Raw genomic sequence first — 18,618 nt, forward strand, 5'->3', positions numbered from 1 at the left:
AATACATATGCATCCTCTGAGCAGATTTGAAAAAAATATTATAATACTCATAATAATTCAGATTTAGTATCATGCAAATTTGATTTTATGAATTTTCCCTGCATTTATAAAAGCAAACAGACATTATCTGCCAGTCATCTGTGTTTACTGTATTTGAATTTCCGTTTCATAAGTTTTAATGTCATAAATATGCATATTTCTGATTAGATCAAAACAGCGCTGGGATGGGTAAGGTGCTATTGTTATGGATACAGATGTATTTAAGATTCTGCGAGGATGTCTGCTGATTCCAGTTTTTATGCATATGTATATAAATCTGTACACTAAGCTCAAGCATGCAAAAAAAGACTGCAAAGCCTTCTGCTTGAGAAAGCAAACTCCATAACTCTGTACCAAAACCTAGTCAGCTGTCTACCTACACAGCACTTTAAGGCATCATAGATAGAAAGACTCGAAGGCTGTTATGACAGGTGGTTCCTTCTAGGATGCCTTCCAAATCTAAGGCAGCATCATGCATATGCTTCACAGAAAAGGTAATCACATGATGCGTTGCTTCAAAAAGGTTAAATTAAATTACTTTAAAAAAAAAAAACAACATGTTTCTTTTCCATGTTGTTGTGAACTTCAGTTGTTTGTTGAAGAATAGACCAGGAGACGTCGGATTTAAGACAAAAGTGATTCTTTTTAATGAGAACTTTCTGTGCTGCAGGTCGTCCGAAAACAGTCTGATTTAACAGTACAAGATAATGCAATTTATCTACATTTCAAGGGGAGTGGTTATACAGCAGAGGAGGAGACATTCAAACAAAGGAATGCATATGTTTTGTAGGTAAAGGACACACCCTACTACGAAATCCCTACCAGTCCCATTGAATCAGCATAGCTACTCGCATGCTGATACTAGCCAGGCCAAAGAGCCATTAAAGACAAAAAGGGGCAACGTCTGGGCTCCCAACGGTGGGCTCTCAGTGATCTGACTCATTTAAAACACAATAGAGAAAAACAGGTCTGGCAGGAAAGGAGACTCTTGCCAGAGCCTTTGAAATCAGTAAAAGAGGTCTGGAAGATTTGCGTAGCAAACTAATTAATCTGATATCATCATTTTTACCTAAAATGCTAAATGCAATGTACTTTCTAAAATTTGTAATCCCACAATGTGGAATGAACAGTTTTTGTTCTTACTATTTTGTGTGGTGTGTTTGCTGCTTAGAGTTGCTGTTTATGCAGAAAAGAAAAAATATATATTTAGTAAAATCAAACAAGCCTAAGGTGGTTTGCAGCTGGTTTAAGCTTGCCTGGCCACACGTCTGTTTGGCCAACTGAGTTGTGCTAAACTCCTCTAAAACCAACCAAAAGACTGACCAGGCTGGGAGACTAAATCAGCTTAGTCTGGATAACTGTCACACACTGGCTGTAGTAATACACATGACGAAGACCAAGATCCAAGACAGTCTTTAATAGTATGGTACAGGTAACACAGGTAAATGTTAACAGAGGCAGGCAAGCAAACACAACCATAACATTGACGAGACCTGACAATACTGAACTAAAACAAGGGAACTTAAATACACAGGTAAATGAGGATAATTAAAGTCACACACCTGAACTGAATAACGAATCACATTAGTGTTCATGACGACCGATTGACAGTGCAAAACGAACACAAAGTCCAAACAGTAAAACTGTGACAGTACCCCATGGAAGGCGCAGCCTCGCACCGTAATAAAAAGAATTAGGGGATGGAGGGTAGGGGCTTTTGGGGCGTACAAGGAGATGGCAAAGGGATAGGAGTGGGTGAAGGGATATTGAGAACAGGCAAACTGGAGGAGGCTTTGGTGGAGAGCGAAGATCCAGGAGGGGGTAAGATAACAGGGCAGTCCAGGGTGATGAGGATGGTGGATGAATCCAGGGGATGGCCTTCAACAGGGTCGTATGGAGCTTCGCCATGGCTCCTCCTTCGCTGGAGGGAGGACCATGGCTCTTCCCTCCAGCGACTCTACCATGGTGTGAAGATGTTAGATGAACGACTGGGGGCAACAACGTGATGGAGGTGGAGCTCACTGCGCAGATGGAGAGCCGATGAGGTGGAGAGTCAATGAAAAGACCTAGGCTGCTGTGACGGAGCCACAGCAACGACCCCCTGAGGTGGAAGCGGGGATACGGAGGGCAGAGGTGGAGCTGAGTACTCAATGGCAATGGGTCCAGGTGGAGTGGAGTACTCAGAGGCTGGAGGCGGAGTCACAGGCTTCTCACATCCAGGAGGAGATGGCTCCCAGCGGGTCTGTGGGGTTGTTGCGCCTCTGAGTGGAGGCTGAGGATCTGCTGGTCCGGCGCTTAGCGCAGATCCGCATGAATCCAGCACCCACTTAAGGCCTCTTCCCGAACAGCTGTGCTTTCGTGGTGGTGTTCAGGCCAGTGTACTCGGCAACTGGAAGGGAAAATGGTAGGCGAGTTTGAGAAAAACCTCCAAATGTTTCTCACGGAGGAGCCTTCTCCCTGTTCAAGGCACATGAATTTTAAAGTAAATTCCAAACGTGAACACAAAAGGAGAAACAAAAACGGAATAACAAAACTTTCACTGCTAATCTTGTCTTGGCCGGGTCTTAAGTCACACACTGGATGCAGTGACACCCACAACGAAGAAGATGAAGATCCAAGACAGTATTTAATAGCATCCACAGGTAAATCCTAACAGAGGCAGGCAAGCAAACATAACCATAACATTGACAAGATCCGACAATACTGAACTGAAACAAGGGAACTTAAATACACAGACACACCCTATTTTCTTCAGCAGGGTTGGAACTTGGAATATGGTCATTTTCTAGCTGGTCCAAGCTGGTCATGATCTCTAGAACATATCGGACAGCAACAAACCAGCTTTTAACTGGTCCTACTATCTTAATGGGATCAAACTGGATTTTGGAACACGGTTCAACTGATTAACGGGCTAATAGCAAGATTGAAAACCAGGTACCGTGTTTCAAAACAGTGGGATTTTCCTGCTGAGGACAGCTGCAATGTATATAATAAAACTACATTTATATGTAAATTACAATATTTTTCAGTGTCTAATATAAGCAGCGAGGATGATGAATTGATGTGTTTTGTGTATGAAAATGCGTGTGTGTAGAATACTCTATATGTAGGGCGGTCACCGCCATAGACATTTAAAAGGACACTTCCCACTGAATTTTCAGGCTAGTGGTCAATCAACATGGGATGTGAAATGACCAAATTTTCAATTTACCTCACTTTAGAATATTTTGTTACACCTTTGAACGTATGTGGATTGGAGAACCAATACGGATAATGAGGGTCCCTTCAAGTGTTCTGAAGGGCCAAAAAATCCCATTCCACACACAAAGAGACAAAGAGACCACAAAGGAAAAATCAAAAGGGAATGATCACAAGGCTAATAATCAGCAGGCACACAGAGACATTTTAATTCATTCAAAACACTACGACAGAAAATGGTGACTAGAATCGCAATATCTGTTCCTGTTCTGACAAAATTAATAAGTAAATAAGCTCTAGCAAGCTAAATAAATAAAAGTCGATTTCCTCCCTCCTTCACTGTGTGGATGAGCAGAAGTGAATGTGGTGCCAAGCAGACCATGAAAGGAGATTATCGGAGAGAGAGTGAGAGAAACGCTTCGCCTAGTGGAGAACACTTCCTCAAACAATGACGGTGAAGACTTAACCAAACAAACAGCGGAAGAACAATAGGAAATATGAAGTGAGGACACTCTTGAGACAGGGAAAGGTTTCCTGTGCACAGCATTATTTGCTGCTCGGCTGAGTCCGTGGCTCACCTTTACACCAGTCAGAAGGTACTGTACAATAGGCCTGTCTGTGATTATTGTGCTTCATAACTGAGATTTTTTGAGCCTCATACAACTGACTGGAATCTTACAAGCTCCCATTTTGCTTGCTTCACCAGTTCAGCGGGCTCCTTTTACATTAAAATCGATTTCTGTCGATCAGAGGTTTTTTGAGGATAACAATCAGAAAACTTTCATTTTAAAATGTGCTTTTGTTTATTACTGTTAGAACTTTCTGCTCTAGCTGGTGGTCCTTCACTTTTTCAACTAGATGTGTTATATAGGCTATACCTAAACCAGACCAAGGGCCAGATTTACTAACAGCTTGCTCCAGCGCAAACCATCTTTTGTCATTAAAAATCTACTGTAAGGATTTACTAAAGACATGCAGTGAAAAATATATGTTGAAAAGGCATGGACACTGTTTTTTTTTTTTGTTGTTGACCATATTGAACATGCATTTGTAGGGGTTTCCCTTTCAGATGCAAAATTTGTGCGAGGAGAATACACAAATCAGGTATAACATTATGGCCACCTTCCTAATATTGTGTTGGTCCCCCTTTTGCTGCCAAAACAGCCCTGACCCGTCGAGGCATGGACTCCACTAGACTCCTGTGTGCAAGGTGTGCTGTGGTATCTGGCACAAAGATGTCAGCAGCAGATCCTTTAAGTTGCAAGGTGGGGCCTCCATGGATTGGACTTGTTTGTTCAGCACATCCCAAAGATGCTCGATTGGATTGAGATCTGGGGGATTTGGAGGCCAAGTCAACAATTCGTTTTTGTGTTCCTCAAACCATTCCTGAACCATTTTTGCTTTGTGGCAGGGCATTTTTGCTATCCTGCTGAAAGAGGCCACAACCACCAGGAAATATAATTTCCATGAAAGGGTATACATCAGGGTTCCTCAAACTCGATCCTGGAGGGCCACTGTCCTGCAGAGTTTAGCTCTAACCCTGATCAAACACACCTGAGCAAGCTAATCAAGGTATTCAGGATCACTAGAAAATCACAGGTAAATGAGTTTGATCAGGGTTGGAGCTAAACTCCACAGGACAGTGGCCCTCCAGGACCGAGTTTGAGGAACCCTGGTGTACATGGTCTGCAACAATTCTTAGCTGGTTGGTACGTGTCAAAGTAACATCCACATGGATGGCAGGACCCAAGGTTTCCTAGAAGAACATTACCCAAAGCATCACACTGCCTTTGCCGCCTTGACTTATTCCCAGAGGCAGACAGTAGTGAAGTATTTTTACATTCTACTCAAGTACATATTTAGTATATGTATAAGTACATAGTATATGATAAAGTACATAAGTATATGTACTTTATCACTGTTTTTCTTTGGAAAACTTTTACTTCAATAAATTCCAAAGCATAATGTCGTACTTTTTACTGCACTACATTTCATAAATTAAAGTTGTTGTTTTTTTTACCTTCAACACTTTATTACATAAAAATGTTTGAACTTTCTTACTAATCCTCAAGTTAAACTTTGAATTACTTTTACTTGAGTAAAAGTATATACAGTACTCCATTTTTAATGTAAATAAGTATTACAGGGCACCTATTATGACCCTTTTTACAATATGTAATATAAGTCCCAGGTGTCCCCAGAGTATGTCTGTGAAGTTTCAGATCAAAATTCCTAACAGATCATTTAATATACCATTTTGAAAAAGCCAATTTTTGGGTTTGAGAAAAATGAGCTGTTTTCTGTGTGTCTCCTTTAAATGCAAATGAGCTGCTGCTCTCCTTCCCAGAGGGCGGAGCCTCACAGCTCGTGAATGAAAACTGAAACATGATACATCTGTTTGTTTTGATGATCATCTCTGTTGCAGACATGCTCATGTGACATTGCAGTTCTTCATCATCATGAAATATTATCATCTGCATGCGTTTTAAACAAGCGGCAACCTCCTGCAGTTTCTCTTGAAGCCAATACAGAAGTGACATATATACTGCAATTTCTCGACTGGCCGCTAGGGACAGGCTCCAGAAGGGAGAAGAATCTCATTGATCCCCATGTTAAAATGCCCAACTTTACAGCAGATTAAAACATGTTTACAGCCTGGTACAAATTGTGGTTTTGGTCTATATGGCTAATTGTGCACTTCATGACAACTGTGAGGGGGGTGAATTTTTTTATAACTCATTCGTTTACATTATATAAAGCATTAAAGTTCTGCATAATTAAGGGCATGGCCACTTCGAGTGACAGGTGGATAGCCATTTATCTGTTGTCTATTAGTCATCGCGTCACTTCAGCTCCGCCCACTTCCCGCCTTTTTGCCCATTTTCTGTTATCCGGGAGTGACGCGCTGCCAAGATGGCAACGGCCAACTCGTCCCTACTATGCGCTTCAAAACTGCTCATCAGAATCCTATGGGTGACGTCACGGACACCACGTCCATATTTTTTTTTATAGTCTATGGTTATAAAGCCTTATCACTCTCAACTTGAGCACACACACCTGACGCATGCGCACAGAGAGCTGGATGTCGGCGCATCCATGAGTAGCCTATTAAACTAGACTAGCTCTCTTTCACGTGTTATTGCGATTAAACTGTCAAATGCACACACGGTTATGTCAGAAACACACAAAGTTCACATGAACACAGTTGGTTATGTCTGTGCACTTATGCAGCTAGTACAGAAATCCTGTGTGTATATTAGATCTATGTAACTTTACTAAAGTGAAAGCAGTGTAATATACCAAGTACCTACTGCTAAATCGACTGTTAATATGAATCAAACAACAGAAGAAATCAGAGAATCACTCACTGCTCTTCACTGAATTAAATTTAGTATCTTTATTAAGAACACATTTCTTACTTGAATGCTGCTGTTGAATGCTCTGGCAGGGAGATTAACATGGCTGACTGTGTACAGCTCTCTCAGGGCGGGGTCTACGCTAATACAGCATTGTCCATTAACACTCGTAGGCAGGGCCTGTGAAATCTGACGTCACTTTACCAGGATTCTGCAAACGGCTTGTTCTGAGACACTGCTTATGATTTATGAGGATAAAAAAAAGGAGTGGGTGGATTTTTACACACTATTTTTTTGGGTGGTTGTGTACACACACTGCCAACACACATTAATGATCAAACCCATGTAATATGTCTGTTTTATAGTAAATTTGTACACCGTATTTAGCAACAGGATTTGAAGAGTTATATCTGTTGTACTGCTTTTTATATTTGTTTTGTTCTCTGTAATCTTTTTTATTGTGTTTTTAGGTAGACAATTTTTAGATCTGTCCAGGGACAACGGATGAAAAATAGCCTTTTGGCTAACTCTGGTGCATTTACAGCAATGTCAATTAATGTACACTGTCCCTGTCAAATAAATAAATAAATAGTGAATTTTGTGTAATATGTGCCCTTTAAATGATATTCAATATGAAACGTAGTGCAGTAAATTACAATATTATGTTTTGGAATGTTGTGAAGTAAAAGTTTTCCAAAGAAGAACACTAATAAAGTAAAAATAAATATAAAAATAAAATTACTTGGAAAGTAAAAATACTTCACGCTTATTCCCATAGTGCATCCTGGTGCCATGTGTTCCCCAGGTAAGCAACGCACACGCACTCGGCCATCCATGTGATGTAAAAGAAAACATGATTCATTAGACCAGGCCACCTTCTTCCATTGCTCCATGTTCCGATGCTCACGAGCCCACTGTTGCCGTTTTTGGCAGTGGACAAGGGTCAGAATTTCCGGATTCTAACACATCAACTTTGAGGACAAAATGTTCACTTGCTGCCTGATATATCCCACCCTCTAACAGGTGCCGTGTTGAAGAGATAATCAGTGTTATTCACTTCACCTGTCATAATGTTATGTCTGATCAATGTATTTAAAAGAATCATGCAAGGGGATTTACTAAGGTTTGCGCTCATCAATTTACTGGTGTTTGCGTCATTATTTACCGGCCAAAAAAGTACATCTTAAACCAGACTCTTACTGGTAGATTGCGTTGGTCATTATGTTAATGATCCGGCTATGTCTGTGTTCCTTAATTTGCGTGTCATCAGTAGATCACGCGCAGAACTTTCCACTCCCATCAGCTCTATTTTTGGAATTGCGCTAATTTGCCTAATTTGTTTTTCAGTAAAAGTATCTCAAAATCCTTAAAACAGAGTCAATTTACTACGGAAGTAACACTGTATAAGATGTTAAGGCTTGTTTTCATTCACTTCATTTTATTTTGTGATACTTCACTGGCAGATTTTTTAAACAGTGAAAAGATTCAGTTGTGTTTGCTAAGGCAAGCATCGCTAATTGGCATAGCTCTGAATAAAGTCTTGTTCAAATTATTGTCATTGCTGTACTATTTCAAAGGGGACCTATTAGACGGAACAGCCATTATAAAGTTATCATGCTATTCTTCTGGCAGGATCATTTTATTTATCAAAATATCTCACTATTCACTGGTGTCCAGGTCGCACTCAATTACCATTATATCTTTGGTCTAAAACACAACTGCTCTCATGTTTTGCCACAGGACAGCAATTGCGAGTAAAAATGTCTGTCATCTTTGCAGGAAGGTGATATAAAGAGTGTACAAAGTAACATATCTTTAGCAACAGTGGGAAAGGGAATAGCACATAACAGGCACAATAGCTGTAGGCCTTACATATCTGTCGGTTCAATATGCATCACATGACTAAACATGAGTCATCGTCTCACAGTCTACACTACAATGCGCAAACGGCGTTTTAAAATTCATTCAATTGGGAAAGCGTTTTCAAAAAGCTCAGTTTGCACAGGACAAAAATGTCATCTCGGAAGGCCAAAACTGATAAAAAAACGAAAATCTATTTGTGTGGACATTAGTATTTAAAAATGACGGCAATCTTGTATTGTTATATCGACGATCCTGTTTTAACTTAAAGTAAATAGAAAGTCGATTCCATCGACTCCTATGGTGGGAGTTGGGAAGCGAAATGGGCTCAGAAAAATCGACGTAAAAACACAGTCGACGTAAGCACTATGCATTGTTGTTCTTTACTCACTCACGCTCTCTCTCTCTCTCACTCACACACACACACACACACACACACACACACACACACACACACACACACACACACACACACACACACACACACACACACACACACACACACACACACACACACACACACACACACACACACACACACACACACACACACACACACACACACACACACACACACACACACACACACACACGTTGTGTTTTCATGTTTTATGGGAACTTTCCATAGACTAAATACAAGACTCTGTACAAACTGTATATTATATCCCCTAACCCTAAACCTACACATCACAGAAAACATTCTGCATTTTTACATAAAAAACAAAACAAATTAGTACTGAGGCCGTATTCACAAAACATTTTATCTTACCGCTAAGAGTTCTCCTAAATAGCAGTAAAAGTTCTTAGCTAAGAGTTTTCTCTTAAATCCTGCTCACAAAGCTGCTGAGACCAACTTTTACTATAAGGAATAGAAAGTCTTAAGCTAAGAGTAAGGGCAGGGTTGACCTCGTTGCTATGGATGATGTCATCTTACTAACTATGGCCATAGTGATTGGCTGATAGGGGAGGAGTCTGTCAGTGATTTAAATATACAAATATTGTAGAATGAGGTATCATTTTACCACATTCAAATAAAGATTTTAAAAAGTAGGCTAAGTGTCACTAATTAAACAAGTATATGTTCAGCTAATTGTCAGCCTCTTACATGTCTGCATTTTGAGAGATTGCAGAATTCAAGCGACAAATTTTGTTTCATAAACAAAGTTCGGGAGGAGCACTATCTAATCAGCTCGAGTATATACAGTATAAACAGCCGGCTCACCTTACCTCGACAGCTTTCTGCATCCCTCCGCCACCCCGACTCCTCACTCCTGGCCCAGTCGGAGATTCGGGGGAGAACTAAAGAGATGGGCTAAATTCCCAGCACCCCAAATAGGCTTATTTTAGGGTGCGTTCACACTTGTAGTTTGGTTAGTTTGGTCCGGACCAAAAAACAAAAACAAAACATATAGTCCTGGTCCGCTTAGTGCTTAAAGTTACCGAACCAAAGACATAGGGATACGGTCACAACGTGATTGGTCGGCTTTCATGACGTACATTTCGCGACGAGGCTTGCTTACCGAATATTCAAAACAATGCTGTGTGCTTGATTAAACACGATCATTTTATGCGTGTATATATGGTGTTATTTTTACCAGCTGAGAACTCACGAAGACCTCATAAAATGTTAAAAACATTCAAAACAGCACCAGGATTTCCTCCTGTACATACTCGTTGCTCCACGTTTGCCCTCTACTCATTTTGGATACACCGATCTTTCCGCGTCGTCAAATCAGCTGACTTGTAGCGTCACATCTTGTGAAATCACGTCCTGTTTTTGGTTCGTTTGCATGTCTTTGGTCCGTGTTGCGTTCATATATCAATCGAACCGCACCAGAGTTCGTTTGGAAGCGGACCGAGACCCATCTTTTAAGCGGTCTCTGTCCGCTTGTTTGGTGCACACCAGGGTTCGGATGGCAGCGTTCACATATGTTCAAATGAACCGCACTATCCGAGCAATCGCACCAGGGTTCGTTTTAATCCAACCAAACATGACAAGTGTGAATGCACCCTTACTCTTGTACTCTATCTGATCATTTGCAAGTGTGAACTCGTGAAACAACTGCCACGGGTAATCAGACATTATTTCTTTTTGTATTTATTAATTTACTTATTTAATAAATAAATTGTATTTTTGGCATTTTTGCATTTTTTTATAATGATAGGACAGTGAGTAGACAGGAAGGTCTGGTCAGTCATCAGGATTGTTTGTGATTTGGTCTTCTTAGAGTCTTAGAGTCCTCTTGACTACCCCTAACGTTTCACTGATTTAGGAGCTAGTTTTAGCACTAACATTGTTTGTGAAATACTCTTAGAGCAACAAATTAGGAGTCTTAAATTTAGGACTGATGCCCATTATTTTAAAGTTTCTCCTAAATCGGCAAGTTAGGAGCTACTTTTAGCTTTAAGATGATTTATAAGCTGTTTTCCTCATGGGGACCAAACAATGTCAGGACATTTTCAAGGAAAAGGATTTCAGACATTGACATCTTCGTCGGGACATTTTGTCCTCATAACGTAGAGTTTACCTGGACCACACAAAGACACACACAAAAAAAAGGCATCCTCAGTCAAAAGAGGTTCATGAACCCTGCCCTAGCATCATGAGTTTTGCAGGGTCAATAACCAAAAAATCTTGTTTTCATTTGGAGCTATTTTTCACATGAATTTTTACTTTTGCAGTGAAGGATATTTATTACTTTTTATTTGTAATTTGAGATTTAAAGTGTGAACTCAACACAGTCACCCATTGCAGTCAGATGTGTTGACACTATTTATTGAAAGCCCTTTTGAAGTTTAATTAAGCCCTGACTTGCATAAACAGTTTGGCTCTCAGCTCATGTCACTCTTTTTAATGTTGATATGGTTCTAAATATTCCAAAATGGTGCTAATATTCAACCTTGTCAAGCAATGTAGTATGAATTTACATGAGGGTCATTATTTAATTGTAATTATTTGACCCGGTCACTCTTGCAGCATATCACTTCGGTCTGTTTTAATGAGGCTTTAATTATGGTTATGCATGTGTTTAAATACCAACGTTACATTGTTGTTTCTCAGTTGAAGAGTAAAAGAGTGATACATGTTGCTGAGGCATGTTTATATCGTACATTATTGCTTTTTTTTATCGTGGGTTATATTGCACCGTTTTTTTCCTGGGGAATATGTCTCATAATTACAGTGCATTATAGTGTAATCTGAGCTGTACAGATGTGCTTTACTGATGTTGTTAAAATGGCTGCTTTACCACAACACCACAATAAATAAACCAGGCTGCATCTCTGTTACTGCACATATTGTTTTGTGGTTTGTGGAAACTAATCAAGGTTTGTTTCAGGACATATATTGATGCCTCAGAGTTTGGTCTTCAACAAAAGCGAAAAGATCAATCTTTCTAAATCGCCTTCTCGCTGCACATTGAGTGGAACAAATAGTACACATTACTGGTGATAAAATAGACAATGCCATGGTGGCCCACTTCTAAATGCTCCCAAGCCAGCTGTTTTTGCTTCCTGCTTTCAAATGCAACCTTGAACGTGATCTCCCCTTTTTTCATAGCTACTTATTTATTTCAATGCAGAAACGGTGTGCCTTTATGCTTGCTTTTGGGTCACAGTGTCAATCCCATACATTTACTACAAATATTACGCCATTGTACCACCGTGTATGGGCCGTGACCTTTGCCTCTTTGTTTTTTCTGAACACCAGCCAGTTCCTCGTCCAGAGTCGCAGCCTGGAGCCCGAGAGACAATCCTGCAAGACGCCAGATCGCCTGGAACTGCTTTAGCCCAACGCTTCCAATGAACCGCTAGAGGAACAAAGGCAAGCATTCCGCCTTCGTGTTTGCCTCAGAGAAGGCAGCACATGTGGCACGTTGATAACTGCTTGCTTGAGTGTTCGTTTTATTCCAGCATGTTCTCATGTGCATTTAGCGGTGTGTGAGGGCTGGCGGAAGAGGTTGAAAAGGTTTCAATTTAATTAAGGTATGCTGATTTGTAATTGTACACTGCACACATAACATTATTGTTTAATCCAAAGAAGACGGATCCTGTTCAGGAAACTCAGTAAGGGTAATAGAGTGCTGCAGGGATGACCTATTTTTTGTAGGCCAAAAGTTAGCATTTTAGCACTTCCAATTCTATCGTCTTTTCCAAATGGGCTTTTGGTTAAATGCATGAAATAAGGTCTGTGGTTTAATAAGCTCAAAATATTTTCATGTTTTATTCTACGACATAAATAAAGCAGTAATGCTTGTTGTTGTTTTAAATGCATGAAATTGAAATTATCATTTTTATGAGTTTTTTTTAACATTAATATGAGTTCCCCTAGCCTGTATATGGTACCCAAGTGGCTAGAAATTTTGATAGATGTAAACCGAGTTCTGGGTGTCCTGCTCTGCCTTTGAGAAAATGAGAGCTCAGACGAGCCGATCTGGAATCTTCCCTGTATGTCGTCATAGGGGGAACGGTTACCTCCCCTTCCTCAGCTTTGCCCACCCAGAGAATTTGGAGAAAATGGATTCTGTTTGTCGCGATGTCGGGACAGGCTTTACAAACAGACTTTTACCATATGGATTCGACAGCACTGCCACAAACAGTGAGTAACAGTGTTAATTAATGCCTGATCTGTGATCAGTGATATCTGATGTGTAGCTAATCATTCAAGTTCACACAGACTAAATCAGACAAAAAAATTTCTAAATCGTTTAATACTGTCAGTCCCTCTGCTGGCCGTCTTGATGCCCTAAGCGTAATGCATTAGTGAATAAAGCCAGTGACTAAAACAATAAACTTCACATCGTTTCTGTCAGTAGTATGAAACAAATCTGTTATTTACATTTTGATTAGAGGCTAGATTAGCGAATTTTCGGAGCTGTGAATCACACGTCGCGAGTGTATTTGCACACTTGCCCAAACTGCCGTTATAATGAATGACGCTGTTATGCTGCACAAAGCTTTTACTGTATTCATATCGATGTCATGTTTGCTGTTAGTTGTGGTGAAAGCATTTTGTGAGAGAAATAGCGCTGCAATGACGAGATCACTGCATTCACGCGATCAACAGACTGTCTGTGTACTCAATGCTCATCACTGCAGCTTTTCATGTGATGGGAAAAGATCTAAAAATAATGCTATAATCAACACTTTGACGATTCGTTCATCTCGATGGCTGTGATGGTAAAAAAACGTAGTAAAAGTATTTGAGTGGGGTTCCACATGTTACAAAGTTTGTAGAATAAGGAGGAAGACGATGTGGGGTCGGCATGACTGGGGCTTGTGTTTATTCAGAACTCTCAGATACAAACAAAATAAACTCGCGCTCACAGTGCTCTCAACAACTCGGTACAATAAAATGTTCTCAGCAATCTTTCTCCAGCTCTAAGGTCTCTCTAGCAGCGCTTGTAGACCTCGCTAAACCATGCCCCCTCCGCCACATAATCTAATACTCATTTCAAATGCAAAGATGTCAGCCGATCACAACAGTGGGCATTTTCACTGAAGTCTCACATCAGACACGCCTCACATCAAACACGCTTGAAACAGAGCATTCAAGCCAGAGGACTAATATCAGTATAGAAAAAAATGCTTTTTATTTCTAAATTATGACATTTTTTGATGTAAAAACCATACTAACAATATAAGTACACCTCAGGAAACATTATAAAATAATAAAAACAACCCATGCCATGGGACCTTTAAAGCTTGTACTTGTCTTGAAAAAAGCAGTTGCTAACAAGTGGCTAAATGGGACTACAGAGGTGTTTAGACATTAAACGTCATCACGCTGAAAATATAAACTCATTTAATTGCTAGTCCTCTTTCACAACCTCTTTGTGTTTATACTTTAGCTCTTGTAAACTATTCTTACTCGAACTTTCAGGGAAAATGTAAAAAAAGGACAAGGACTGAAATGCCATGTTTACACCTGGTGTTAAGATTTTGGCCATTTTGTTTGATCGGATCACAAGTAGACAAGGGAGACCCCAGGTGTAAAATCCTGTTTACACCTTGTGTTTTAATATGTCTCTTTTGTCCCCTTTCGACCTCTTCTGTCCTGACTTCTTTGAGAGGAGGATCTATGGGCAGGTAAATGTATGGGCTTTTTCAGATCTTTTTATCTTATGGACGATACAAGCTATTCCCATATGAACGCAAAAGGAGAAGATGGGAAAAAAACGTAGAGCAGCAGCTTTCGCTTCTGCTCTGACACCTGCAAGACCACGCCAAATGCTGTGAGTGTGTGTTAGAAATCAGCCGACAAAGTTTAAATTGTGTTTGGCAAGTGCGCTTCTCATAATGTTTATGCATTAAGTCAGTAGGCTGAGAGTGGAAAAAACAATCCAATCGAATGTGTTTTCGACTACCTCTAGACGTGGTCGAAAGTGGACAAGCTCAAAACGTTTTAGACCCTGTTTACACCTGTGTTTAGCGTCGTCCACTTGTGATCCGATCGACCAAAGCATGTGTAACCAGGTGTAAACAGGGCCAAAGAGTTGTCGAAAGCTTAGTGATGCTGACGTTGAAGTCATGCAACCGTGGTGTAGTCAGTTTATAGCCCACATTTAGCATTTTCCTCCTTATTGTTGTATTTAGGCTGCAGAATTCATGATGGAAAAACATGACAAAGTGTGTGACTTAAACTTTTGTTGGTCCCTATTGTGTGCGATAATCCAAAGCCAATGTGAAATTGACCCAAGGTGAATGGCCTACCAAAATATGTAATCCGATTGATTTAGCTTCAAATGCATGTCATATTTTCACTTCTCTTATTTCAGACAGACCACACTAATGCATGCAACAACTTCCAAACACCTTCCCATCAAATTATCAAATGCAGGCAACTTTCATGTCACAGCAAACAACGTTTATCAGAACTCGTGTTTTGTGTTTTAGCGCAGTCTCAGGAATGCAAATGAGACTCGTCCCCAGATAACTGCGTCTAGTGCGGGCACACCTTCTCTCCCACACATCACAAGAAGCGCTGCAAAGCACGGCGCTTTCATTTATTAATTATGCAAGGTGGGCTCCGCATTTGTCAATGCCACCATCAATTACTCCCTGCAAATGATGCCTACGGATGAGGCGGCGGCAAAATCAAGGTGCCTGAGTCCTCTGCTGAGGATCATGGGAGGTGACAGGCAGCTCTGCTTTACACTCGTGCAACTTGAAACAGTTGCCAAAGGCGATATGTTCCTCATCACTCCAGTCTTGTCCACATTGGTGGAGGTGTCGGGCGAGCAGGTTGAATCGGGCGTGTTGCGCCGGCTGAGCTGTGATTGAGACAATGAGATTTGGCTTCCAGTGTTACAATCACTTTACGTAGCCTTAAGTAAATTTTTTGCGTTGTTTGCAACCTGTTGAATGTCTTGATTAACGGAGACTGGAGTTGGATTTAGCATTGCTTTCTGCTCTTCGTCTGCCCTGGTTTGTTTTTACCAGTCATTACACATACTGTAGGTTCCTGGGCATAATGTAATAACAGCTAAACATAAACCAGATCATGATGAGGTAAACATCTTTGTCATTACATAGTGCTTTATAAAAGTAACATGGTTTGCTTTTTGCTGGCTTTTAAAAATGTCCTGAAAGGGTGCCATTAAAGTAAAATGCTGTTCACAACCTATTTTATTTCCGTAATCATTGTGTGTCTGAGTGAAACACGATGTGGGGAAGGATTTTGTACATCTGAACTTGAAAAGTGACAATGCGACCATGGAATGACTGTTCACATCCCATTTGGGATGAAACTGGATGTTATATTACAATGTTAAAAATGTGGAATATGGTTTTTTGTTAATTTTATGTATTACAATTGTATTGGGTTGACCAACACAATGCCATGATATTTGTTTGCGACTTAAATAACTTTTTAACATTTTGGCTAACTGGTGGCTAATTTCTGCCCAGTGATGGTTTAGGGATGAGGTAAGTAGCAGACCTTCATGCTTGCGTTTTTCTAAATTTTTTACGCATTTATGGATTTTACTCTGACATTTCATTCCAAACCCATTTTACTTCCATAAAAAGAATTTGAAATGGTGGGGCTTTGTTTTTTTTCCCCATTGGGGAATTGATTTGACTTAATTTGAAGAGAGTAGTTGATGTCAGCCTGAAAAGTAAAATCAAGCCATTTTGAAGAAACTCTACAAAGACAAACATTATTTATTTGGAATTACTAAGATATGAGTAAAGGTAGACCAGGAATATGTTTTTTAAGAAAGGAAATAAAGCCAATTTAAATGCAATGATAAGAAGATTTCTCCTGCTAGAGAAACAGTTAATATATACAGAGAAAGTGATTTTACACATTTGCGTCTTTCCTGAATAATTAAGTGTGCCTTGACGGGAAAGGGAATTAGACGGCATCGCTTAGGGAGAAACAATGATGGAGGCTAACAAGGTCAAGACCTAATCATGCTAATAAGACATGAAAGAATCTGTTTAACACACAGCACAGACAGGCTCTAATTTCTGGCTTCTTTCCTTAAAGACGCTGCAAATGTCTTAAAAATGTCATCCTTGCCACCTCATTAGTGCTTTGGCCATGCAGGCTGAATTCCTACATTACGTCCAAACGCTCTGGGTGCGACGGAGCTTTTGGTGATTATTTATGCGTGACAAGTTGAAATGTGAAGGCGTGCGCACACGCTCGCACAGAAAGAGGGAGAGAGAGAAGGACAGGAAAAAGAAGCTGCAAGGGGAACACACTGTGTCTTTAGATGGGCATGTCAGCATCGGGCTGTGGAACTATAACTCAAACTTACTGATTATTCAGAGGATGTTGCTCAGCAGTGTCCAAGGACGGAGTCCTGCCGGGTGCCTCAGGAAAAAGCGGGAGGAGTGAGGCGGTGACTTAATGAAGGAATCAAAGGCCTCTATTACTTTAGGCCTCTCCAAAGAGTGAATACTGGGGGAAACTGGGCCACTCTGATCACAATAAGCACTTTCTGCTTTCAGTCTGCCTCTGCGTAACGTATTCTCATCACTTCTCTCAGTTTGAAAAGCGGGCATGTAACAGACAGAAAAGCGGGACGCTGTGAGAGGAAACTAAATATGAGATTAAAGATGCTTTCATACTAGTGCTTTTTGATTGCTGACCTCTGCAAAACGTATAAAACAAATAAAATGTTCTTAGAAAAAGAAATTAATGTCAGAAACTAAATAGCATTTTCTGAGAATATGTCTTGTTGACCTTATTCCATAAATTAGCAGAAACCTAACACCTGCAACAAAATGCAGGTAGAAGCAAGTATGAAAGCAACAACTTATAATTTGCTTTCTGTTTGCAAACTTCCTGTCACACTTGTAGTATAATGCACTTTCTATACCTACAGTGGTGGCCAAAATTATTAGAACACCTGACAGATCTGAAAATATTGACAAATTTGTTTGCCTCCAAAACATGATTTCATTTCATAATGTTCATGAAACATGCAGATGGTTGATCTGACCATCAAATATCAGATGAAGTGAGTCTTTAAGTAAGAACTTCAACACTAATGTTATCCCATGCCTTCTGCAACTGAAGCCAAAGGCTTTCCTTTGAATTTACAATAGATCTGTCCAGTTAATTTTCCAACTCGCCCCAAGTGATGCTTGATGGGGTTGAGGTCCGGACTTTGAGGGGCCCAGTCCATCATTTTCAATGTTCCAGCAGATTTCTTCTGTAGTTCCGGCAAAAGTTAGAAGAACGTTTCGGGTCATTGTCCTCTTGGAAAATAAATCCAGGCCCAATAAGATGACTCCCCAGATGCCAAGTGCTCTAATCATTTTTTCCACCACTGTACTTATAATGTAACAATGCATTTGTGGCTCGATTCTGTGTATGTATAAAGTTTTGATAGTAAATTTAAAAGGTCAAATAGGTTCAGTTATATAAAGGAACTGGCATTTTCTCCTTTTGAATGGTTTACACAAACTGAAACCGTTTGAGTGCTGTTATTGGGAGAATATATCAAATTCGAGAACCAGAAAGAACGTCTCGGTTAAGTATGTAACCCCGAAGGAGGGAACGGAGACGCCACGTCGGAGGACCGACGAATAGGAATCTCGCTCGCGAGAGCCAATCTACTTCGAGTGTAACTAAACGAGCCAATGCACATTGGCATGCAATGATTGCACCAGGTGCTCATGCCACGCCGTGCGGGTATAAATGAGACACAGG

This window comes from Gobio gobio, assembly GCF_949357685.1.
Source record: "Gobio gobio genome assembly, chromosome: 17".
Lineage (NCBI taxonomy): Eukaryota > Metazoa > Chordata > Actinopteri > Cypriniformes > Gobionidae > Gobio > Gobio gobio.